Source organism: Salarias fasciatus, chromosome 3 (genome assembly GCF_902148845.1).
Source record: "Salarias fasciatus chromosome 3, fSalaFa1.1, whole genome shotgun sequence".
In the NCBI taxonomy this organism is placed as follows: domain Eukaryota; kingdom Metazoa; phylum Chordata; class Actinopteri; order Blenniiformes; family Blenniidae; genus Salarias; species Salarias fasciatus.
The window spans coordinates 15,702,061-15,723,895 of NC_043747.1; the positions used below are offsets into that span (position 1 = coordinate 15,702,061).

Consider the following 21,835-nt stretch of genomic DNA (forward strand, 5'->3'; position numbering starts at 1 on the left):
CGCGCGCAGGGACCCGGGCTGAGCTCGGTGTGGAGTGTCGGGCTTCTCCATGGAGGAAGGGATTTACTGTGTGGATATACCGTCGACGTCCTATAATTGAAAAAAAAAAAAAAAAAGAAACGCTCAAAAACTGAGTGACAGTTCCTCTAGATATCACCGCAACACGGAGTGTTTGCAATATTTGGCACTGTTTTATTTTAGGAAGCAAAAAGATATTTATTTTCGTGGCAATCTAGACTGTCAGCCGGGAAAATTAATTAATTTAATGCCGGTGCTGGAGACGACGGAGACCGGGGGAGCGCGCCTGTTCGGAGCGGGAATAACCAGCTCGGGAGCCGCTCCGTGCGGACGTGCGCGCCAATGCAGCACCGCGGCTAGGCGCTATTTCTGCGGCTCCGGCATGAAGTCCTCCACCTGCCGGCCCGTGGGGACCCAGACATTCAACGCTGCCTAGAAAAAAAAAGAAAAAAGAAAAAAAAAAAATCTTTTTTTTGGTACATTTTTGTTCTTCACAAACAGGCACTTTATTATATATTTTTAATTTTGACTTTTACCGGCGGAGGGGCTTTTTTTTTTTAAGAGAGGAGGACAAACAGGAGGACAGTTTCAGGAGGAAAAACGCCAGTGGGAGTCTGGCATCACTCACATTAACAGGTAGGACCGTGTCTGCCAACCCTAATGCTCACAAATAATGTGGGGAAAAAAAATGAACTGAAAGCCTCACGCAATTTGTATGAGCTTATCGTGAGAGTGAAGACACCTGCAGTGCATACATATTGAGTATAAGACTCCGAGTGAGTGCTTTTGAACCACAGATAAATATGTTTTCAATTATCTGCATGCACTTTGAATGTAGTTTGAGAAATGGCCACTGAAAAGACTGCATCTCCTCTGAAAATGTCAGGGAAAAAAAAAAACGCTCCGTGTTTGGATTTTTGCTGTGCCTTTCGGTATGCATGCATGCAGACCTGCAGACCTGTTGGGAATAAATCCTGCTTCACGCAGGGTGAACGTGTCCTTAATAACAGAGGAGATGCATCCGCTGTACCATTAATGAGGACCTGCGCCAGAATGAGGCGAACAGAGGCTGCTATTCAGCCAGGCTGGGCTGCTTTTCTGTGTTCTTCCTCCTACATGCACAATTTGGAGCACATTCATCAAAGGGCTTCTCGGGGGGGGGGGTCGCACGCCAGTGCACGGTCACTCTCTGGACCTGCTGTGGTCGGAATGCATTTCTTCAGTTCTGCAAAAATCTGGATGGAGATTGAAATTAATGGAAGTGCAAGGGATGAGATTTGACAAGGGAGCCAGAGTGTGTTGCAGATGGATGATCGAAATGAGGCGCACACTCACACATGCATGCACACACTCGGACAAAAGTCCTCCTTTAACAGCTGGATCATCCTTCAACTTAATACCAGCATCTTTTCATGGTGGGCTTTATACTCGGAAGACCCCAGGAAGCGCCACGGCCATGAGAACATATTCCCCTAAATGATCCTCTACACACACACACACACACACACACACACACACACACACACACACACAGAGGAGGAATAATGGGGTGCATTTATATGCTGCTGCTGGTGTTGTGGGGCATTCGGATCGGCTGGGCCTGCTAAGATGATAGAATTCAACAGGGACAAGAAGACCTCTGTTCTTATCTGCAGCGACGAGAGGAGGAAGGCAGCTCGGCTTCTCCCCTCGGTTTAAGGCAGCTCACTTGCCCTACATAAGCCAGATAGGGACATCTCCTCTGTTTGGGGGGGGGGGGGGGGGGGAAGTGTTTTAGTGCAGGCAAAGGTACTGGGGAAATGTCGTTGTGCTTGATGATGTTGTCACGGGAGTTATTTACCGAACTGGAAACTTTGACGTGTGTGAATGTTGATGGGCCCGAGGGGTGTCGTGTTAATTCTGTGTGTCCAAGGATTGCAGAGATATGGAAGAGAGCGGAATGTGAACACACAGGGTGACGGGAAGCAAATGGAAGGTGGCACATGGAAGACGCAACGCATTTGGTGTCCGTGGATCATTTTACTACCAACAAAACGGCGACATAAAGGAGAGACATCTCCAGAAAGGAGAAAGGATTCCTGTGTGTGACGATGCATGTGGAGGGGGTTTTTCTTTGTTGTGGTGCAAGAATATACGTGATGAAAATGTCTATTTTTGAAAAACCAAACAATTACAACAGAGAATGTCTACAATCGCAGCATAATGATGCCTTCTGGTGCTAAATACAGTGAAATGTCAAAAAAAAAAAGATGAAGGAAATCTCCTCAAGCAGTTGCATTATGCATGTTTTCATAAACTCACCCTGACACCATGGCTTTGAGCAATGGGGAATTGCTTCCATGCTGATATCTCCGCTCACGTCTGTGTTGTTTTGTGTCCGCTACTCAATGGAAACTGTAATTTTTAAATTGATGTTTTCTCTTAAATTTTTTACAATTTTTAAATTTTTTTTTTTTCGGCCGGCCGGAATGGAGCCTTCTAGTGGGCCGGTTTTGGTCCACGGGCCTTATGTTTAACACCAACTTGTCCTGTATTTCCTGATCACCGGTTTCACAGTAAACTGGCACAGCAGCAGATGCGACAACAGTACGATCAAAAAACATACATCAAGCACTTTAGTGGACTAATTGGCAACATTGACATTCCCAATTGATATATGGGGTTCACATTAAAGCACCTTAATTCAAATTGATTTTTTTTTTTCATCATAGACGTCGCACATATTCATTTGTTGTCTTCTGTTGTTTTAAAAGCTGCTTTTCAACCCTTTGAGATCCAACGTTCCTTTTTAAAGGGAGGCTTAGACATGGCAGCCGTCACAACGCACACTGCTATTTATGTAACTGGCGAACTAAAGATTAAAAACAATAAAAGTTTGATGTAAAACACTTTCAGATATCACACATTATCATATGAAACGCTTACGTAGAGATAATCAGGGCTTCAGAGATTTCACGAGTGCTTGAAACTCTTTCAAAGCTGATTAATCAAGTCTATAAATTATTCCATGACTGATGCTGCAAACTTGAAAGCTTTCTTTTACAGTTATGTTCAAACTTTGGGAACAACTAATTGCAAAGTGGTCATAAAATGTTTTTTTTTTTTTTTTTTTTTTTAATCCCACTGAAACCAAAGCTCTGTTCATCCTGACTGCATTTTTTTTGTAACAGATTTTACTGAAGATTTCAATCACACACAGGTTGAAAAGTAATTTATAAATAGTGCATACCTTTTTAAAGATAATGTTCACTTTTGATTAAAATGATCAAAGCTTTAACCTTAATTATACATATTTTTTTTAAAATTTTTTTTAGATTGCTGTGGTCTGTGTCTATGCTGGGTTTTCTCAAGTTTTCGCCCAGAGTCTCAAACTCATTTGAGTTCAAGACCCACAAACAGCCCAATTTCATATTGTGTGCCAGAACGATGAAATAGTGCCATAATAACCTTTAAATTTATGTCTTAAAGTTTTTCTGTTATTCTCGCAGGGTATTAACGATGAAAATGTCACTTTTCACAAAAAACTAAACAACCAAAAATGACTGCAATCTCAACACAAGTCCAATTTTAATTATACCTGCTGGTGTTGCATTCTGCATGTTTTTACAGACTCACCTTGACAGCCTGTCATTAACCTACATGACATTAAAAACACAGTCCAGTGCAAACTGTTAATGTAAAAAAAGAACTTAAACTGAAAGTTCAATTAAAGTCTCTTTAATGATTTCAAGTAAAACGGCAAAAATACCTGAAGGCAAATGCAGAATTTATGTCAAACTCAATAAAATCAATAAAATATGGATTGTGATTTATGTCGCACTACAAGCACCTAACGTAATAATTTTTTGCTCAATTTGGTACCATCTGCCTGTTTCTCTACCTTTTTTGAAGGCTTTGATAATCCCAGTAACTGCAGACTTTTCACATTCTTTTGTCAATAGATGATCACAACTTTCTTTCAAATACACTTTTAAAGTATGTAACGCAGTGACTCTGCACTCGCAATCAAGAATTAGAAATCAAGCAACAACAAGCTGCAATAAATCACAGAAAATTCTCAATCTTTGAGGGTCCAAAGCCTCACCAGGGTTCTTTTCCCTCTCTTTTCTCGCTGTGTACATCAGTGTCACTCTTGGGTCAGACCTCAGACTGAACCATGCCACATGAAAAACTTTCTCAATTTCAAATTTTCACGCTTTTGGCGGTAAAAGAAACTGGACGATCCTTTCATACTCTGACCGTTGCTACCCAGCTGGAGTTAAAATGTGCCAGTCAAACATGGCTTTCATTAAAATTTTAGTAACAATCACCAGGAATGTTTCAACAGTTGACCATTAACCTCCCAACGTTTTCATCCGAAGTCGCAGGCTAGGGTTTTTCCTTTGGTGGCGTCTGCGAATGTGCCCTGATCAAATGCATGCAAAGTGGAGAGCCATCCCTCTCAGGGACGGCGCAGCAGAAACTGCAGGCAGATGGGACTGAAGGGTTCAAAGTGTGCCGGCGGCGAGATTGATGTCTCCAAGCGCGGGTCGCTAAGCAGTCAACAGATGCGGGGCCGGTGCGCTGACAGGTTGGGATGAAATGGCGGTCGCAGTCTCACACGATCCTGCTTCTTCCTCTTTTTTTTTTTTTTTTTTCTTCCTTTAAATCAAAAAAAGCCCCACCTGTCAGTTTGCTGCTGCTAATTTTATCCCTCACTGCTTATTTTTGCCGCGGCTGAGTCCGTGACAGCAGGTTTCCCACTGGGTTCGGATGTTTTTTGACTGCGGTGATAACAGGAGGTGGTGCTAATTTAAGGAGTCATGCATGTTTTAAAAGAAAAAAAAACAAAAAAACTTCAGCATTATGACAGCTGACAGGTTGACTGGAGGAGTGGAGGCTCGTACGACAAACGCCGGCAAAATTAAATGTTTGTCGAGCAAAGTCGGAATGAATTAGTAAAAGCCGAGTCTGGCTGAGCAGACGGGTCCTCGGGGAGGTGCTGTTGTTCGGATCTTCCGTCTGTTAGGAGGGGGACTATGTGTGTCAGTCACTGCTTTGAAGCCGCGCGGCAGAAAGGTTTTCCGAGGACGTCTGGCAGGACTTCTTTCCCTGGAATTTGCAGGTGCCACGTTGACAAACTATGCAGTCAGCTTTGGGGATAATTGAAAGAATATTGAATAATCTAGGGAACCTTCTTACTTCTTCGGGAGAAGTGTTTTAGACACTTAATAATGCCTTATTCCTGGAAGTGAAGTGTAAATATGCCACCATGGCGGGGGTTATGAGTGGATGTTCAATACTTGGGCAAATCTTATGACAGGAATCTGTTGCCGTGGCGTCCGACTCGGAAAACCCGTTTTTCTCTGCTCCTCCAGCTGGAAAGAAAGCTTGTTAAGTGCAGTAGCTCTTCAGCGGATGGTCATTTCTCACATGGCAGGGCTTGATGATTGACAACAAGCTGCTCCCATGTGGAATGCTCCTCATTTTCCCTCCCGAGAGTCCGCCGCAATCAGCCGGGCGTTCACATATGTTTGTTTTTTCCCTTTTTTGTTCCATACCGTTCTCTCATTATACGAAGCTGATTTCGGATGACATTGTGCGTTTAGAGAGCCGTGCAAACCCCGCACGACTCTTTTCTTGTCTTTATTCCTCATTGATGTGTTCATTTGTTTCTCTTCTCCATGCGTTCGTGGCAGACTCATTCAGTCGGTTCAAAGGGAGCCTGCCTGCCCGTCTTTTGCAAAGGGAGTGTGTGTCGTTGCTATGGCAGCGTCTTTTTGGAAGGATAAGCGCCACAAAGACTTGAAACTCGGTTTTTTTGTTTTCTTGCCACCGGTTAGCACGTCTGCTCTAGCGTGCACCCTCGTATATTAATCCTGCTGCTCAAAAAAAAAAAAAAAAAAAAAAAAATTGCTGCAATGCTCAAATTGCTTGAGGTTGCATTTTTTTTCCCTTACTTCGTAATCAAGGTTTTTCCCTGTGCCATGGCCCACTTCCTCATGTTTTTCCACATTATAACATATAATTAATGGCTTTTGGAATCCATAACCAATGAAACGCAAAACTGTTCTCATCACATTCATTGGCTTTTGATGCTAAATAGCTGGCAAACCCTTATATCATTTGTATCCTCAATTATTAAACTTATGAGAAAATCGCAGGGAAACTTCACTTCCTGAATAGTGGGAAAAAAAGCTACAGGATATAAAAATACCTTTCACTATGATATAGTTGAACTGAACTGTTGGCAAATGAAAAAAGGAGTAGAATTTATATTTTATCTATTTTTTGTGTGCATATGTTTGAAATGTATGTACTGTGTGTAGAAATGGTAACTAATATAATTCAGTCAGTATTTGTCAATTAAGCATGGAAGACTAAACATGATGAAGAAATAAAAATATATAATGCTTAATGGATCATGCTAAACTTAATAGTCAACAATCTGGTTTGGTTTGGTATGGAAGTTTTTGGAAAAACTAAAAGTTAGCATGATTGTTTTTTAGTCATTTCAGTAGCATGAGTTTGAGCAGATCAAGCACCAAACTTCAGCAAGAAGTTATGGAAAATTGGTATTTGGGTTAATGACTGATAATGAGTAAATTTGGAGCAATGTTTGAATGAAATTGAATTCGACCATCATACAGTAAAATGAAGACACCATCTCTGCAAACAAAACTTGATCAAAACATAGTTCACGATTTAGATTTTTGCATGTCAAGGTCTTTAGAGTCACCAGTAGTTATTAAAGCAAATATAATGGGGAATAACTGAGTAATTGCCCCCGGTCAATAACTCCAAACAACAGTTTTTTTGTTTTTTTGGGCAACATCTGATTGTTTTCCAGGACAAGCACCTTCATCCTCTTTTCATCATATCATAATATGTTTTTTCTTTCACTGTTCTTTCAGCATCTTTAAACATTATTTCCCATGTTTTTCTTCGTTGACCCCTCATCTCCTCCGATCAACACGAGCCAGAGCTGTACCGTCCCCGGTGGGCTCATTAAGGTTAGATCAAGGTCGAAGCCTCGAAAGCTTTCCGATATATTTTGGCAGGAAGGAAAAAAAAAAAAAAAAAAGCTGATGTTCTCTCCCCGAGTCTCCGGCCAGCAGGAGCAGCGAGCGGCTACAACCTTCACTTCAGCACTCCTCCCACCCCCCTGCTAGAACCATGCTGACCACCAGCCAAGATCAATGAACATTTACTCCTCTCCTTTCTTCAGAGAGATAAAAGCAGAAGAAGACACAGAGACGGCGAGAGAACCTCCCAGCTCCGGGCCGCTCCCCTCCCTTCAACTTCCACATTCCGGGCTGGGTTGGAAGAGAAAACCTGCCAAGATTAAAAACCGCAGAGCATTCATCATTCATTCTCATTCTCTGCCGCTTTTTCCCTTTCGGGGTCGCGGGTGGCTGGAGCCGATCCCAGCTGCTGTGGGCGAAGGCGGGGTACACCCTGGACAGTTCGCCAGTCTGTCGCAGGGCTGACATATACAGACAAACAACCATTCACTCACACATTCATACCTAGGGGCAATTTAGGGTGATCAATTAACCTACCATGCATGTTTTTGGACCGTGGGAGGAAGCCGGAGTACCCGGAGGGAACCCACGCACACACGGGGAGAACATGCAAACTCCACACAGAAAGGCCCTGAGCCCCGGCCGGTATTTGAACCCAGGACCTTCTTGCTGTGAGGCAAGAGCGCTAACCACTGCGCCACCGTGCGGCCTCAGAGCAATTTTTTTTTTTTTTTTCACTTCCTTTTTTTATGAAACAAATAATTCCATTCATAATAGAGGTGCAAGGCTGCAATTGGATTTCGTGCCTGTGTGCTGCACGGCCGAGTCCTGAATAGAAAGTGTGATCCAGATTTGATGAAATCAACAGCAGTGGAGTCAGCAACAGCCAGGATTAAATGCATCCTGCTTTCTGGCCAATCACATTCACTGACAGCGGGAATCCATGTTGCCCAGAGCGCCAAAGCTCATCCCCTTTCCATAGCTGGGCAGCGTCGGCGTGTTTCTTCCCCTGGCCCCATGGGAATTCTACCTGTGTGCTTCATCTTTATCCTTAAAAGCCCTCTGCAAGCCCTCCTGTATATTTCATATGCAGGTTTACAGCAGCAGAACTTTGAAGATTAAAAGGCTTTTAGAAAAAATCTTGTGTTTTTTTTCATTGTTATTCATTAAATTCAGCACTATCTGCGACCTGCAGTGCTTTAAGACCGCGGGCTTCAATTTGCCACCTATAGGGTCACGGGTCTATTGAGTGAGTTACGGCATGGGCGGCATCTCAAGGTCAGGGGCGGCCACGTCCAGGCGAGCGCTCCACAGTAAACCCTCGGCATCGCAAACAAGCGCCGGGGTCAACGGTCAGGTGAAGATGGGCAGGCACATACCCGGGACACGCACAGGGCGAGGTGGCGAGAGTGTGCTCAGAAAGGCAAGTGACCGCCGATGTCGCCACGGAAAAGGAGAGCGAGGGGGAAGGCAGGAAATGGACCAATAGATACAAAATCACTGCGTTTTTGAGGAAAAGTGTACAGAGCTACGACACCGCATTACAGCAGCACCGTCCCTGTTTTGCACTCTTAACATCTGCTATATGCTGCCTCTTCCCTGCTGTTGCACACACACATTAGTATTGGCTGACACACACCACATGTATTAGTATGAGCTGTCAGCTGAAGCCCTAACAACCAGCAACAGAGGGACCAGTGGAATGGTAATAGTGGCAAAGGAAGCAGCCGCAGTGGAGGCTGTGTTGGCCAACACGCTGAAGTGTTATCACTGTGGCTGCACTGTATAATGATAAGGCTTGTTATAAAGCGCGCATTTTTTTCGTCTCTTGAGCTGACTCACACTCGCACAAACACACACACACACACACACACACGCACCCAACACGGGTCTCAGTCAGTCAAACATAATGAGTCTCAGCGGTGGTGCTGCTCTCGGGTATACCGTGCTGCACGACGGGCCTTGGTCCTTTTCATCCATCTGTTGACGTCGGCGGCGGCGGTGGTGCCGCGCTGGTCTTTGGGTTGGAGGCTCGGCCGGAGCCGGCAGCCGATGGCAGCAGATGAAGACGCAGAGATACTAGTATCTGCTGCCCAACTCTGTCCCCATTTGGGGCCTCTGATGCTGCTTTGGAGTGCTTTCTTAAGGACCGTCTGTTTTCTTCACCGCAGTCGCTGCTTCTACCACTGCAACTGTTTGTTTTTTTTTAGTGTGAAGTGTTAGGTTACAAACAACAGGGATGTATTTGTTGTAATGGTAAACCAAAAGGGAAGTAGTTAATGGATTTTTCAGGTTTAAATCTGCAGACCTCATGTGCTTGTGTCTCTGACTTCATGTAATAATTGGAGTACAAAGACTGATCACAGTGAAAATGTTTCATCTAAATGATGTGAAGATTCTGGTCCGATAGGGTCCATTGGGAACTGAATTTAATTCTGAATGAGACAGGTGGCTAATGATGTTGGTTTCAGATCATGTCCCTCTAGTTGGGGTGAAATTATGTCTGTTACAGGCTGTTTTTGAGGAAAATGGCGGTGGGAAATCTGGCGAGCTCGCCAGTAAATCTGGATGTGGCGATGATCATGTGCACATGTAGCAAAGCATTATGGGCTTAACCACTAACTCTTGTTCATAGCCATTTATTCTTGTGCCATAGTCATGTAAACAGGACAATCTGATCCCTGAATCAGAGAGAGTTCAATTGAAAAAGCAAAAAAAAAGCAAAATCACAGCTGATAACAGAAAGAATAGGGACAGCCACCATTATCACATGTTAGATCAGGGGTGTCCATACTCTGTCCTGCATGTTTTAGGTCTCCTTGCAGTGAGGGGCTTGCTACTGGGCTTTGTTGCTCCTTAATGATTACGTCAACATGTTGCGATGAAATTTCTTCCAATAAACTCCGCCTTTTACCTTGGCATATTGTTTTGTTCTAAAATGATGATGTTTCACGGTAGAATGTGATTTATTAGGTCAAAGCGTGATTCTGGGAGATGACGGATGTGGCAGCATGATGTCTCTGTAAACCATCTTATTTAACAAAAGATTAAAATGACAGTTCACACAGTCTTCTGACATGCTTTTTATGACCCTGTCACTCACAATGACAGACAACAAGAAAGTCTAGTGAAGCCTTTGTTTCACGCACCAGAGGGTTTTTTTTTTTTTAAAAGTGCTTTTCATGTGTCTAAACATTTTTCCGAATGCTTTTTTTTTCTGTCATCAGAACTCCACAGAAGTCAATTATTCAATAAATCGTTTGATGTACTTTATATAATTTAAAGTGTGGCCTATTTAGTTATTACTGCATATTGTGCATTTGTCTCATTCAGTGTGATGAGTAAAATCCATGCATTTTTTGCACGCACACTCTCCTAACGGCGGACCCAAATCATATGCATGTGCATTGTGGCACGCCTACAGCCCCATGTTTAGTAATGAGCCTCCATCCATTCTCCTTCAAATGAAGCAGGACGTTCGATTCCAGCCATTCCTGTTTGTTTTCAGGCTCCGGTTGATGCATTGTTTGACTGCTGGGCTTCTGCTGTCCTGTTGGCAGACGCTAATGAAAAGAATAAGCCTGTTCTTACGGACCGAATTAGAATGTCTCCTCGTTGACAGGCCACTGCTTGATGCCGGTTGCGTTCGTGTGTGTGTGTGTGTGTGTTTGCGTGCGTTGCTCATGAGCGGGAGCGGTGGCGCGACAGTGATGAATGAGTACCGAAATGGCAGCGTTACACTTTTGCGCCCGGTGATGCAGAGCGGGCGATGATAGTCACCGTTATTGTCACAATCAGCAAAGAGAACTCCACCCTCGGGACAAACGGGGATGCACATGCACACGCACCAACACAAACATGCACACAGCAGCAAAAGGTGTTGCCTTCAGCGCATGCACAAACAATTGGCAGGCCTCTCTCCTTTGATGTATCGTGTCTAAAGGCGCTTTCCTTTTTTTTGTTTTGTCCCAATATTTAAGGATGCGGCATGTGTGTCCTCCATCCTTCATAGAGAACAATGCATATTGGTTGAATCGCTCATCTGTGGCTCTTCACTCTGTCTCTCAAGGCTGAAACAATTCCTCTGCTGACAAATAGATGCAGGAGGAAGAGGATACATTCCAATATGTGCGGATCACTCCTGGGCCCAAACACGCCGCATGAGCGGTACAGAAGTATATTTTCCCAGGTAGCAGCTCACAGCACCAGGAACATAAATGTCAGTGTTCTGACTCGCACCGAACTTTATTGAGTGCAGTTATCTGCTACCCTCAGGCTCCGGTATCTTAGTGAAAATGACTCATGTTCCCCGTGTAGTGCCCTTCATATGTCCCATCTGACTGTCTGGAATCCACCTCAACTGCTTCAGATACGGAATGAAAGTGAAAAGAATAGTTTTTCCAATTTTTTTTTTTTGGGTTGCAAGCTTAAGAATTTAGATGGCAAGAGGGATTACAGAGGACTGTAAATACAAGAACAGTACACAAGGACTGTAAGTAAAAGAAACAGGTTTGCACAGGTTGAAATTTAATTTGAACAGCTTACTATTGTCAGAAGAAAGATGGAGTCTTGTCACCATAAGTAGCCAGGTTGATCACATGCTATCACCAACTGTTAATGAGTAGCAGGAGTGCTTTGCAGGGATGTACGTTAGTGTTTATAGTCACTTTCAGATGGCAGAAATGCCGCAGGGGTTGTGGTTGTTGCCATAAAGACCCGAGAAGAAAGCATCCAGAGCCTCCTTGCTACCTCCATGAAACAATCTCTCTCTGTTCGGATTTAGACTCCAGGGACTCAGGAATGAGAAAGGCAATAGAAGAAGGAGGCCAGCGATTGAATAGGCTGCAAGTCAGCAGGATTTCCTGGCCCATGTTTTTTTTTTTTTCTTTTTTTTTTTTCCTTTTTTCACTATTACAGGCTCTTTCTCTCTTTCTATTTGTACAAAATAAACACACTTCAAAGAATTCTCTCACTTGAGGACAGGCTTTGCATTCTGCAGGACAAAGCAGCCACAAGGGGTTGTTGTGTAACTGCGGCTCATGTGCTTGACACATGTATTCCCTGCTACTTAGTTTGTGTTGACAAATAAATATCTGAATTGATTTTCCAAAGGTCTCCAAAAGACTGAACCAAGAATGTGTTCTTGACGTCTTATTTCACAAGACTTTGACAAATATGAAGAGGAGGAGTTGTATCGATTCCACAAGGTGAGGCAGTAGTTCATGTTCATTACTAACATGAAGACATTTCCATCAGAGAGTTATTGGATGGTCCCACTCAATTTAGCTAAGTACACAAGAGGATTTGTGCCCCACATTGGACTCCTCCACCGCTGACTGTTCTAATGCCAAATTTGTCTACCTCTCTCAAGCTCCGCCCACTTGCCCTTCCACCCCCCCCCATTCTTCTTCACCTCTGGTTACTCGGTCCCCTGCCCTCTCCATTTTCCCTTCTCATTCCACTTAATTAACCCATTGATCAGGACGCTCATAAATTAGCCCTCTGGAGAGGCCCTCACAGAGCACTCGTCCTCCGACACCCCTCCTCCTTTCGTCGGCTATACCCGTTCCAGAAAAGGTCCCTCGGCCACCGCATGCAGCAGTCGTGTCATCGTCCGAAGCCAAATGAATTTTTCAAAAAAAAAAAAAAAATTAAGGTTGATTCGGTTGCTCTGAGGGCAAGTGCAGAGCAGGGAGCAGTGGTTAGGTCACTTCTGCCCCTCAATTCATTACTCCCACATAGTTCAACCTTTCCATGGCACCTCCCTTGTGTCTGCAAATGTTTCCCCTCTTTTCCTTCCGTCTCTTGCTCTCTCTTTCTCTGCCTGACCTGCTCTCCTGGGCTGGGTACCTACTCAAAGCTTTGCCCAATTAGGAGGAGCTCAGCGATCATTATGAAGGCAGGCCTTTCACCCACTCCCTTCACCGCATCCCCTTTGTCTCTCTACTGTTCCCTGTTTACATAGCTCTTACCCCTCAACCCCTCAGTGTTCCGGCTTTTCTTGAGTATTTAACACAACCTCTTTTTGTTTCCCTTTTTCCCATTTAGCCTCTTCACTCTTTTCATTGTGTTATGCTCCTTTCATGTCAGGCTCCGGATCTCCTGAAAGGCATCCTTTCAGAAAACCTTTCTCCACCCTTGCTTTAAATAATACCACAATTAGAGAGAACACTAATTACTTCCATAAGAAGGAAGAAAAACTCTTCCAAAACCAACAATCTAACCGTAAGAATCATTTGGTGATTAGTTGTACTCCTTTTTTCCATACATTGGTCTGCTGTTATTGCCTGTCATCTATATGTCCATTTCATCCCACTTTTCCCAACTTGAATTTGCCAGTATCAAAAACCAATTCCACTTCAATATTGATGAGTGTTGGGTACATCTTGGATGGGCTGCCTGTCCATCTTAACACAGATCAACAAACAGTCGTACTCACCAATGAACTGCATTGATTGATCTAACCCACACAATATGTAAAATCCACACAAAAACAAAAAAATTCCTCCGAGTTCAGACTGAATTGAGATATGTTTGCTATATGATGAGGGCCACCACCAATAGTCTCACATCCTGCCTAATGTGTGATGGTCTTGTTTTATATATTTAACCCCCTTGAGATGTCTTAAGAACCGCCACTGAAAGACCAACTGCCCTTGAGTTTTCTCATGAAAGTAGTCCTTTATATATGGTTAAAGTCACGCTGCGTCACACCAGTTGGCCCATATCTAGTTTTCAGCCTCACTTTAAGGCTTATATAGGAGTGCTCAATGGATCCGAACCAGGAAAATATGTTCGCTACAGTCTGGTTCAGGGTGGGTGGATGGTTTGATTTAAAGGCCTGGCTTCCTGGTACATGATTCATTCATATTCCGAGGTCCTTCTGCCAGGCCCACAGCCAGGCGCGGGAATTTACACCGAGCTGGGAGCTATGTGTGCACTTGTCTAAGGCAGTTAAATATAGAACGCTTTGGCAACCTGCAGATGGGAATGCATATAGAAGCGAAATATTTTCTATTAGGAGTGTAGCGACAAGAACTTTGTCACGATTAAGCTCTCATGGGGTAGAGCCCTTTTGGCGCAGAGGAAATATCCCTACCCAGCACCGCAGACAGGCGAGTTAGCGACCACGCGGGGTGCTCCATCAACACCTTTGGCAGCCACCAATTTGGAGGGAAGCTGGTGAGGTGTCACATCTTTGCTGCACAACAGTAGCAGCTCTGTGGGGGCCTGTGTTCAGCGAAACGGGACTTTCCCTGTCATGGGACGCATTCTACCCAGCTTGGTTTTGCTTTTCACTTATATAACAAAGCAAATAATAATTACCAATGTTTACCGGAGATAAAGGGGGAAAAAAGTGGTCTCATTCTGGATTTTTGTATTTCCACGGTGATGTTATACAAACATATGTTCCATTTGTTTTCTTGATTTCATTTAATGTAACCTTGACAAGTGGCGCTTCCTTCTGAAAGGATATCCCTTTATGATAGCTGTAAAGATGTACTGAAGCTTGCGCCATCCCTTGTGGCCTTCCGCAAAGAATAAGGGGGAAAAAAAAAAAAAATAAGACGAGGCAAAGACAAGTGAAGATTCAAAGGTATCGAATGCCTGCAGGGCGAAGAAGAGCTGCGGATGCCCAGGGGTGTGATGAATGGATTCCTTTCTACTCATGTGGTGGCCCACTGTTGCTAAGGCTTGAAGGAAGAGTTTGTGGAGAAGACGTTATTACTGTGTGCGCCTTGAGAGATCCAACTCACTGGCTCAGTGATGCATTCACTTCTGTTTCTTTATGTGTGTAACTGTATATTTTGTCGTAGAGGCTTGCCCGCATGTGCGTGTGTGTGTGTGTGTTGTATTTTTCAGGATATCATGAGGCAAAGCAAGGATTTTTATCACCTCGATGTCCAGAAGAGTTGAACCCAAAGTTCTTCAGCTGTCTGCCGACATTGGGTTGTACATTGCAGGACCTACCGGTTCCCGTGGGCCTCATGGCTCATCTTGTCACGTACACGCAAGGACACACACATGCAGGTGTAGCCGCCCGAGGCATATTCCACTATACCTGTCACTGCTGCATAGAAGTAAATATGTTTAAGGGAATAATCTGATCTGCCAAGTGCCCTCTCCAGCTCGCGAGCCTTCTCCGTACAACAGTTATAATGCTATTACATTTAGTCTTGTCAAAGCCAGACTTCAAGGTCAGTCACGACAGACAGGGATTTAGAGTCGGAGCTGAGCGGAGAACAAGTCAAACATTGTGGTTTTACGCATTAGAGAAAAATAGCACCCAAGGGTTCTACAAATCAAGGTCGGTGATAACGCCATCACTTGGGGCTGGTTGGGGTGAAAGAGGGAGAGCGGGTGTAGCATTAAATACCACCCCAACTTCATCCCTGGAGTGACAGTCGACCAAGATTAGCACACCTGTCAGGCCTACAGTCAGCATATTTACATGCATAATGTTATACACTATTGGAATTTTATTTAAATTATTATTTACCGGGTCTTTGTCAATAAGCTCGAGTCTATTTACAGTTGGTAATTGTAGCTCCTGCGCAGTCTTGTTTTCTGTGAATATCGAGATGGAGAGTGACAGAGTGAGTGGCACGTTTGTGCTTCTTGCATAATTTCCTGTCTGCATGTTTTGAAGGTTGTTTTTCTCTCCGGATCTCTGTAGTCACTTCAATCTATTCCTTCCTCATTCATGGTGCAAAAGTGGAATGCCACAATCCTTTTTGAAGATTTTTTTTTTTAACTTGCAGTAAACAAAAGAACCACATTTAAAGATGAATTTATTTTAGACCTCATATCTGTTTTTATTGATGGTATATGTCGTAAAAGCCTGCATGCAGTAGCTTTTTATTAGATTTCTTTGCAATCTCAACTCGATGCTTGAGTCTGGACCGACATCTATCCAAACGTCCATGTCTAGTGACTCTGGCTGAGCTAGTAGAGATAGAGCTGGTGGTTGGATTCCCCATCCCAGCATGTACCAAAGTGCTTTTAGGCCTGACGATCAACCCACTAATTCTTCCCAGTGTTGTGGTTGATCTCACCTTTCAGCAATCAGGTGATTTATGTTGTCACTGATCGTGTATTGACTCGACTGAAACAGTAAAACTGTGCTATAGCAGTAAAATTCAAAGTAAATTTACATCCATTTCTACATATTTCTTTTTTTTTTTTACAGATTGTTGAACATTGCAATATGACAAATTGAGAGCAAAGAATTCCAAATAACTCAGTCCACGTTTTGGTTGCACTGCAGAATCATAATATTCAGTGATTTATGGAGCCATGTGGTCAAGCCTGTGTCAATACACTGAGAGCTTTTTTTTATTGGAAAATATATGAAGATAAATAGAAATATAAAGGGTATTTATACTCCCTAAGCTATCTCCTGATTTGGCTTGTGGTGAGAGATTTATTTTTGTATGAGTTAGAGTGGCCCCAATTCTTCTGCCTCATAATGTCCTCGTTCTCTAAAAATCATCGCTGGATGGTAACGTTTCCAAAGACTCAAAAAATGTTTGGATCAACATGTCTCAGCATAGGTCGTAAATAATTTGCTATGTAGTTACATAAAGAAAACTGGACATGAAGTAGAGACTAAAACTCTCTAAACTTCATTCTTTGCACTAATTGTGAAAAACTTTGCAGAACATTCCCGATGTATGAGAGGAAGATGTAGTCGAGTTGAGAGAAGCATATAATCATCCTGAGCCGTAATCTTTAATGCATCATACATACTGAACATGTGAATCTGCCAGTTGAATGCGTGAGCAGCTCATTTCCGACGCGACCTCTGGAGTATCTGTTCTGAAAAGACCTGCTGGCACGATTCTTGAAAAACCCGCCGCTTCCACCTACTGTACCTTAATCCCAATCATTATCTTCAACCTGGAAGCAGTGAAGTGGTGGGAAATTATGACTTGCAGCAAGTCATCATGAAAAAGCTCGGCTGAGCCGACGCCGGCATCAGACCTGGGGGGAGGAGTCTTTTTTCGACTGCGGTCTCGTCTCGCTGGAGTCGACTTCTTCCACACATATCTGAGAAACAAACACATTCAAAGATCTTGGTCTTAAATACCTTTCTTTTAATCTTTTAATTTATATGTGAAAACCTGTCCTGATCAGAAATAATGGCCCTTTCGTGGACGCCACTGTTGGGCATCACAGGTCTCTGAAAACCGGCCTGGGGGTCTCTGGTAGACGAACGGCACCAACTAGTGGCCCCACGTGAAAACTACAAAGTTTTCAGTGTTTCTTCAACCTCCATGTAAACGGACATCATTTTCAAAACGTTGCCATACGCACAAGAAAACTTTCTGAAATGAAAACAAAATCTATCTGCAAGTGAAATGTAAACAGATTGTTTAAGGGGAAACTTAGTCCCACCTCGCTGCTGCCAGCGCACCTTGCTGAGCATTAACACACAAAGTTGGAACCAGCATCTGGTCCACCGTGTTATCTTAAACTGATGCATAATGCTTACAGACCCTGGAAACAAGGAGACGATCATCATTCACTTGGCTGTCTGAGAGCAGTGATGGAGTAGCTGCTGGGATATAAGACTGTTGCCAACTTCGTGCACCATGCGGTGGATGATGTGCGAAATCCCATCTACATGTTAAAAAGGCTCCTGATGAGAGAGAGAGAGAGAGAGAGAGAGAGAGAGAGAGAGAGAGAGAGAGAGAGAGAAAAGAAACTGTCCTTCAGATTTGAGCTGCGTGTCATTGTAATGGGAGGACTTGAGTCAGTGTACATGCACACTTCCTTAATTTACAAGTGTTGCATGACATACAATTAAAGCTCCAGACTGGTCCGTGCACAGACATGTCCGACTCATGCACGCTTTCAGCATTTTCAAACGGTTATCCACCCTCAGCATTTCCACCAGGCTGGCCTTTTGGGAGCGTGCGTAGTTTAATGTTGCAAACACAAACAGCTGTGTGTGCACGCTGCGTACGCACTGCACTGGATCACGCAAGGTCATTTGAGAGTCTGTGAGGAAGCTATGTGTGATAAATACTTCAACACACAATAAACTCATTTGGGCATGAGCAATGCTGTCGTATCATCAACTTGCCATCCGGATGCATGAGTGCACTCTGTGTCACACTTCTACACGTGCTGGATGCCTGAAAGACAAACATCTGCACACGGAATACAACAGCATTGTATATCAGTGCAGCTTTGTGGTCCATTTAACTGGAATTCTTAATAACGTTGGCCTATTTATTGCTTTGTGGCATCAACGAGCACAAAGCTCTCTGACAAGTTCACGGGCATTATGCCTCAGAAGCTTTGCCGTCAAGGAGAATATTAGTTTTCCTGCCCTAAGTATCGCGCATGATCAAAACACATCAGTCAGAGCTTCTACCTGATGCGAGGCGAAGTATGGGAACACAAGCACCCAAGATAATTCTGCTTGTCTGCTCGTATTCGGGTTTGTTGTCTTTACTGCTCCCACCCCTCTTTATCCATCTGTTGTCTAATATTCGGAACATTTGCATCGCTCAGCGTCAAACTGTTCCTGGAAACCATTTGCATGGATGGGAAAAAAAACAAACCAATCATGTTACTTTGTTGACGATGTCTGAAATGATGCAGCTTCTGAGCAGGGAGATGCTCTAGTAGTGGCGTAGCTGTCATGGGTCGTCCTGAGGAGGAGATGGGACGGGATGATTAGAACGTCTTGGCTTGGAGAAGCACCTGCGATGCAGAAAATGCAGTTGTAGAAAGTTGTCAATGGAATCGAATCAACTGTGAAAGTAGTGTTTGGTGAAATGTGAATGAGCTTTAAGCTAAATGAGCAGGCTTAAGCACCAACGCCAGCAGTGATTGATCAGCCTCCGTCCACGCAAGACGCGCTCGGGTACCGTGTTCAGCATACTGAAAATAACCTGAGGCCAGTACACAAATCAATGCAAAATGTAATGATATTTAAAGATACTGTGGACCTCAGGTGGTATTCTCAGTTTCTTGATGACTAATTAATTCTAACAAAAGCTTCTAAATTCAGAGGTGGTCAATATCACACGGTAGTTCTGTTCAATCTGCTCTTTGTTGACTCCTGAATCTTTTGCTATTGACTGCAGTTGCCAAACCATGAGTTTGATGCCCACAGCTGAGTTTAGCAAATCAAAAATAAAGCATAAAAACATTACCTGCTGGCTTTTGAGGAGCTGAATGTGATTCTTAGGCAAACAGTTCAATTTAAGCAGCGATGGCTTTGAGTTCAGAAACAACCTGAACTCCATTTTTTCGTGCTTATTTGATTGGTTGAAGATGTTATGATGACATTTCTGGAAAATATATTCACTGGCCACATAATTCTGATAAACTGGAACGATAAAATGTAGCACTTCTGAACCTTGAAATTTTCATTTTGTAAGAATAACATCGGAAAAGGAAAAATTATCATCATTGGTTTTTGGCTATATTGACTCCTGAAAACACTGCATTGATTTATATATTCATTCAGTTACTTGATATCGCTGTGAGGGAGCTTTTCTTGTCTTGACTCACTGACTTCCTTGTGTAGACAAATGATTGGTGATAGATTACAACACTGCTGCCTTGTGGCCAAAGGAGGGGAAGCATTTTAATTTAATATAAAAATGGCTGGTTTCCTGTTTGTGTTACACAGATGTTGTTTGCTTCACACTTGCTGAATGTTTGATATTTATTATAAGTTTACAATATTTTGATGGAAAAAAAATTTCGTCGTGTCACAATTTATAATGATCTCTTGGTGAAGTTTGCACTGCTTATTAAAGCACCATACCTGTCTTTCCTCAGGCGGTCCCTAACTTCCTGATTCATTCCTTCCCCTTTGTCCTGGATGCTCGCCGCTCCTCTCTGTGTGGTCTCCGCTGGCGCTTATGTAAGGCCCCAAAGCAGGTGTTGCAGATAGATTGTGTTTTTCAGGCTATTTCTGGGCACAGGTGGACACAGGCAGTCAAAGCAACACATCAGCGCTCCCCAGATGATCCTGTCATCCGGGAGACCAGATGTTTCAGCTCTGGCAGGAATAGACCCGCATGTGTTTCTGCGAGTGTGTGTCGGTGCATTATTGTTCGCCGCCACTTTATATTGACATTTTCAGGAACTTGGGGAGTGCAAGACGGCGAACGCTGTGATTGTATCTCCTCACGTGTGGCTGCTAACACATTTATCTAACACTTTGGGGCGGCTGTGACACTGGTTTAATAGCTTCAGTCCGGATATCAGCCTTTTCTGCCGCATATACGGTTTGCGGCATCATGCCGCACAACACGCCGGCGGCGTGCGGGAGATAAACATCGTACAGGCTACACGTTTATCCGCAGGTAAAATACAGTGCAGAAACCTCCCCCATAATTGTGGCACTCATCCGATAAGAGAGAAAATGAGATCTGGCAGTCAGATGGAGCCGAGACATTTCCCAGGCACACCGTGTACATATGTGTACATTTCACCGCAAGTGTGGCACGTGATCCGGAGATTAGGACCCCGCGCCGCGACGATAAGGGCGGCTTTTAGAGAGCGACGTGTCGCCCGGCTGATGCGGCCGCTGATGTGAAGGATTATCCCATTACTGAGACCTGGGCATTAGCACGCAGACACTCACCTCGGGGAATGACGGACCGACGGAGGAGGGAAGCGGTGAGGGAAATGGAGGGACGTGAGATAGAGTAGAGGACGGGGGGGGGGGGGTTGGATGAAAGAGATGAGGAAGAAATGGGAGAGAAAAGTGTAAGTGATGGAGAACGGAATGAGAGGGAAGATAGCATGGCGGGGGCATAAAAGGGAAAGAAAGAAAAAAGGTTGAAAGAGCAGAGATGAAGTGAGGGGACGAGCTTTTGCTGCATGGATAGAAATAGAAAGGGGCACGGAGCGGCGGCAAGAAGTGAAACCAAGACAAGACATTACAAGAGGGGCAGAAGAGGGAAGCTGGAATGCCAGATAAAAGCCGGTGATGAAGATTTGATAGTGTGGCTGTGAAAGAGAGGGAGTGCATTAGGGAACAAAACCATGAATGATGCATCAAAGAAAAGACTGTTATTGGGGCTGGAGGTGGGTTGGGAGGGGTCATTCGAAAAGAGAATTTTATAAAATGGGGAAAGGCAACCGGCAACAAAGAAGAAAATGGAGGATTAATGCAGATGGTGGTAAGACGATGAAGAGATGGGGGGGGGGGGGGGGGGGGGGGGGGAAGAGTGCAACATTAGAGGTGACTGAGAGGAGTTATTTCTGGACCAAAGTGACAAAAAGAGAATGAAATTAGAATTTGATAAAAAAGAAAAGAGTGACGAATGAGGATACAGAGATGCGTGCGAGCAGGAGAGAACGGAGCGAAAATAGAAGAAAGTGGAGAATATGGCCTGAGAGGGAAACGAAAAGAGAGAAGGGAAGGCTGATGAAAACAGAGGACAGGTCATTATTCTGTCAACCTCTGTCCCCTGTGGATTGATCCAGTGATGGAGCTTGCCCTCACACACACACACACACACACACACACACACACATACAAACACACACACACACACACACGGGACCAATAGCTGCTGAACCTGCATTGATTTGATTGGGGTCCTGTCTGGTCCTCTGCTGGCTTGTTGTTTACGAGTTACTCGTGGAGAACGTCGGCGAGCACGCGCAACCCTTTCTTTTTTTTACAGCCCGAATCCGGCTTTGACCATAACCGAGTCTCCACTTTGAACCTGCTGTCAAAGGCACGGGCTCTGATTTTGTAAAATTGATAAATGGAACTCCTGAAGGAGGACGATGGAGCAAAGGTCGCACAAACGTAAAATTTCTGTTTTACT

At 44.0% G+C, this 21,835-nt stretch overlaps 1 protein-coding gene across 1 annotated transcript in view; it reads left to right on the plus strand.

The window, feature by feature from the left end:
- The first annotated feature begins 611 nt into the window (after positions 1 to 611).
- nlgn2a (neuroligin 2a) overlaps positions 612 to 21,835 on the plus strand; it is a 201,456-nt gene continuing 180,232 nt past the window's right edge. The window contains exon 1 of the mRNA XM_030088438.1: positions 612 to 654. The gene's annotated coding sequence lies outside the window, so the exon portion shown is untranslated. The remainder of the gene's footprint in view (positions 655 to 21,835) is intronic.